Here is a 5,471-nt window from a genome sequence, read left to right on the forward strand (position 1 = left end):
TAATGGGGGCGCTGTACCTTCCCGTTCCCCAAACATCTGTGGAGGCCACGGACCTCTCCGCTCCTGTTCTTATGAATCCCACAGCGACAGTGGGTAGCTTCTTGAAATGCTCCTACTCCTTGAATTTCGTGATTGTTAAGCACTAAACTATGTCTCCCCAGAATTCATACGTTGAAGTCCCAATCCCCAGGACCCCAGGACTGTCTTTGGGGGTGGGGTCTTTAAAGAGGGGATTAAGGTAAAACAAGCTCAGTAGGGTGGGTCCTGATCCTATAGGACTGGGGTCCTTATAAGAAGAGGACATGAGGACATAAACAAACACAGAGGGATGACCACATGAGGACACACGAAGAACGCAGCATCTACATGCCCAGGAGAAAGGCTTCAGGAGGAACCACCTTCGGCCCTGCCTGGATCTCAGATTCCCAGCCTCCAGCCCCACCTGGATCTCAGACTCCCAGCCTCCAGGACCAGGAGCAAACAAATTGGGATACTCTACATTATTTTTCCAATCCCTCTGCCAACCCTTTCTTTATCATTTGGCCGAGCTGTCTTGGCTGTTAAATATTCCAACCAGATTTTAAAGAGGCCACAAAGAAGATTTCCAACACTCACGTGCCCACCATTGAGCTCGAGAGGTGGGAGCATCCACCGTTCTAGAGGATGCCTGTGGAGCGTTCCTAGGCTTCAAGACTTCTTTGGAAGCTCTGGTTGGTTCAAACTCCTTATTTTCCGTCTACACAATGCTGTCAACACACACAAGTTCAACTAACTGCCACTGAGTCATCAGTGAATCAACATATATTCATAGATATTTTGCAGATATAAAATAAGTCTCTACATGTACATAGATGTCCATATTCATACATGTATCCATACTCAAGTCCATATTCATGAGCATATATACGAATATGGACATGTTTGAATATACATGCATATCAGACTTTCCCCCTATTCTTTAAACCACATACACAACAACCTCTCATTTCTTTGCCTCCATGTCTGGAACCTCAAATATCCAAAGTTTTTGGTCTCAGAAACTCTTTACTTTATTAAGGTTTATCAAGAACCCCCAAGAGCTTTTCTTGATGGACATTATATCTGTCACTCTTTACCATATTAGCAATTAAAACTGAGAAATGAAAAACACATGACTTCATTTTAAAGTAATAAAAAATCTATCATGTGTATTACAAAATAATGCATTTTTTAATGAAAAATAATGATGTTGTTCCAAAATGGGGGAAAAAAATCGTGAGCAGAGTGGCACTGTTTTTACATTGTTTGCAACTGTCTGGCTTAATTCAAGAGAACGGAGTTTGCGTATCTGCTTTGGCATCAATCTGTAGTCAATATACTGCTTTGGCTGAAGGATACGAAAGAAAGTTCATCCTCACCCAGATGTATCTTTTGGACTTGTTAGATCATCACGGATATTCTATGATATGACACCAAAACCTGGAGTGTGGGGGGTACTTAAAGGCTGGTTGCCATGTGGAAGTGAGATGGTATCAATCAGATTTTCATACTTTGTCAGATTACAATCTGACCACTACTCATGAGATTTTCATGCACAAATCCTGTGGATGTGACAGTCTCCCGATGCTTAAAGGCTCTGCATGAGGTTGGTGGTGATGATAAGAAGCCTGATTTTTTTTTTTTATGTCTTATAACAAAATGTCTGTATCTGGAGTATCTGCAAACGTAGCCACTGACGTGTTGCAAACGGCCAACGTGTGATGCTGTAGAGTCTCATGGCTACAGTAGCTCAAACCCTACGTTTGCAGATACTCCAGATACAGACATTTTGTTATAAGACATAAAAAAAAAAAAAAAAAATCAGGCTTCCTATCATCACCACCAACCTCATGCAGAGCCTTTAAGCATCAGGAGACTGTCACATCCACAGGATTTGTGCAAGAAAATCTCATGAGTAGTGGTCAGTGAACCAGATCCTATCAAGTGTGCTTCCTTCCCGCCCAAGCCTACACCGTCACAGGGGCTCAAAGAAGCCGTCATCCTGTCAAGAGAAAGAGGCACACGGACAATGAAACAAAAGAAATAGGCAGAACCCTAAGATGTCCCTCTGATCCCCGCCCCAGACAGGACAGGCGCCTTGTCCCCATGATTCAGTCACTCTCCAATCAAGGCGCTGCCTTGAAGAACTTTGTAGATGTCATTATTGCCCCAAGTCAGTTGACCTTAACGTAGAGAACCTTGGTGGGTCTGACCTAATCAGGAGAGTATCTGTGTGGGCCTGACCTAATCAGGAGAGCGTCTTTAAAAAAAAAAAAAAAGGAAAGAAATGGAACTCTTCCTGGTGAAAGAGACTCAGAGTCAGAGAGATTTACAGATGAGGGGTTAGTCCACGTAAGGGGGACTCTATGTGGCTGGTTTGAACGTGCGCAACCATATGAGTTCAGAGTAATACCCCGCTGACCGCCATCAAGGAAACAGACACTTCTGCCCTACCATGCACGGAGCTGAATTCTTTCCACAACCCCATGGACTTGGAGGAGGCCCTGAGCTTCGAATGAGAAGCTTGATTTCAGCCAGGTGGGACCCTGAACAGAGGACTCAGTCCCACCGCACCTGGACTACTGGCCTCCAGAACTTTCTGCTAATAAACAAGTGTTGGGCTGAGGTGCAATGTTTGTGAAAGTAACACAAGCAGGTTCATAAATGCTTTCTAGTGAAGCATTTTGTGTATTGGACTGCAGTATAGATCCAGAAGCCCGCCAAGTTTAAGGGAATCGTGTTTTTAAAGACACAAGGAACTATCACTGTCTTCCTGATTTCCAAGTTGCATGAGCAGAAGTGGGCACAGAACCCATTCACCTGGGTTTTAGGAAGACAAAAGACCATGAGGTGCATCCTGAGGATCCGTATGATTTCTATAGACTAGACTGCTGGTCTCCCCCATTATTGCATTTGTGAAAGGGAGGTGTATTTTGTGTTTGTATTTTTCCAGTTGCCATTATTGATCAGAATAAGGGAAGTAGATAGTTCATCTTTCAGTTTACAGACTGCTGGACTGCAAGGAATCAGAACCTAATCCAGGGTAAGGAAATTAAGGCTCATGGATCATATCTGGCCCTCCACTTACTTGTGCAAATAAAGTTTTATTGACACACAGCCTCATCCATTTATTTGCATATTACCTATGACTGTGTTTACATTCCAGGAGAGTTGAATTGTTGTAACAGACACCCAGTGACTAAAAAAGCTAAAAATATTTGCTTCTCAAAAAAGTTTGCCAATCTCTGGTCTAGACCCACTTTACAACTTTTGGTAAAAAAGATTTCCACTCATTGAAATTGTGTTTTCTTATAGACATACTCAAATATCTACAGAAACCGAATCTCCCCTGAGGATAGAAATTGTCAAGGTGCCCAACAGCAGAATAGCCATCACGCAGAATACTTCGATTCTGTTCATTTACGTGGTTTCTAAGATTCCAGTCAATGAACAACCAGCAAAAGAAAAATAAAACTGATCCCGTGGATATTTGTGACGATTAAGTTGCCTCTTGGCTGTGTGCAAAAAACCAACGGTAAATTCCTCACTACAGGTCCTCTTAGCTTTATGAAACTTGGGCTATTTTTATGACTCGATCTGAATCATATTCACTACTTTGGTTTGAGGCAATTGCCAACATCTTTTCCCAGAGCCCAGAGCCCCAGATCGGTCCCAGGAAATGGGCAGCGCTCCAGAGGCATCCTGATTGAATTATGCTCACATAACCAGGGAAAAAGATCAATAGCATGCACATAATTCGCTAGAGTCCCCCTTCACCCTGACCCGTTAGCTGAGCAGAGTTGCTCAAAACATTCCAGTGGAAACGATAAGGCTGGTTCTGACGGTTCCTTGAACAAAGGCATGGCAAATGAGTTATTGATTGTTTACACTCAGGCTCCTTTCTGGTTTGGCTGAAGACTGTTCAGTTTGTGGGAAAAAGCTGTTTGCTATCACGTCTTGATTCTGTAAGCCTCAGCATTGCAACAGACCTAGGTCAAACCAGTGGTGAGCGTCTGATCCCATGTGGTGTGGCTGGAGGATGGCGGCCCCATCTTCTCTTGGCTTCCTCTCTCCTCCCACGTGAGCCCGTTTCCTGAAGCTTTTGGTTGACTGCTGAAACCATTTCCTCGTTAAAAAACCCTGGCTCTTTTGGTAAGCCAAAAATGTGCCTGCTTGTTTGCATTTGTGCTTCTTTTGTTTCCGTTCATTTTAAAAGGGAGGATCATGCTGGGAACGTTCCTCTACGTCCACCTGCGGAGCTGCAGTCCCTCAGATGGTCCTGGACGAGAGACCCTGGCTCAGGCTCCGTCCCCTCTGTGGTCCTCCCTGTTTTATAAGAAGACACCTGCCTGTGTCCTTCGGTGTGCTGATGGGCAGAGTTTCTCAGCGGTCACATCGTTCTGGGCATCTGCACCACACACACTGCACAAATCATGCACTCACACGCACCCAGGTGCCCTTCCTATAACGCAGCGTGGACATGTCATCACTGATACAATGTAAAGCAAGAGATGCTTGAGGAAACAGCTATTTTTAACTAAAAATTCACTTTTTTTTTTTCCGGGAGGAACATTAACAAAAGCTCCCCAAATGTCTGAGACGGTGTCTGCATGGAAGACGTGTCATCACTCTGTGGTTGGAATCCCTCACATATTTTCTTGCTCAGCACTGCGTCTGCTGGCTCGGAGGTCTCCCCGTATCATGTGAAGCGTAAACTCAGAAACGCACCATCAGCCTCGATTTTGACTTTTGTGGACATGAGAAGAAGTAGCAAGACTATGGACATGACCATATCTGTAATAATGTACTGAAAAAAATCCTAAACCTTTCACAGCATCTGGCTTTGTTTTAGCTGTTGCAAAAATGAAAATTCTTTCGACGTTCACAACACACGAACTCCAAAGCTAGTAGCAGACAAGTCCCCGTGGCTACATAGGCGGACCAGCTGCAGGGAACAGATCAGGAGAATCCAGGGAGGGCACAACTAACAGGAAAACCTCTTACTCAAGAGTGTCATTTCTCATCTTGAAAATGCCCACTTGAAAGTTTCAGAGAAGAATTCGGTACAGGGAAATGCATGCTACGTGTTCTAAAAATAATCCCCAAACTCAGGGGATGCCTACAAAAAACACTTGCGTCCTGCTCCCAGAAAGTCCGACGGGGTATTCCTCATTGAGTGGCTCTCTCGGGTAATTCTTTGCAGGCGGAGTGGGTGCTCAGCCCCCAGAATGGTTCTTTATGGCCTTGCCTTGCTAATACTCACGCTCCCGTATGGTTTTTTTCCAGAGTTCTGTGTATGTCCCACCAGGCCCAGAGTTGCTCCCCATGACCAATATGGTAGAACTGATGGACGGCACTTGCTTGGCTACATTATAAAACACATTATGACTTCCATCTTGCTCACCATCTCTCCTGAGCCCTTCACTCTGGGGGAAGCCAACAGCCCCATCATG

The sequence above is a fragment of the Neomonachus schauinslandi genome, chromosome X, assembly GCF_002201575.2.
Source record: "Neomonachus schauinslandi chromosome X, ASM220157v2, whole genome shotgun sequence".
NCBI classification, from domain to species: domain Eukaryota; kingdom Metazoa; phylum Chordata; class Mammalia; order Carnivora; family Phocidae; genus Neomonachus; species Neomonachus schauinslandi.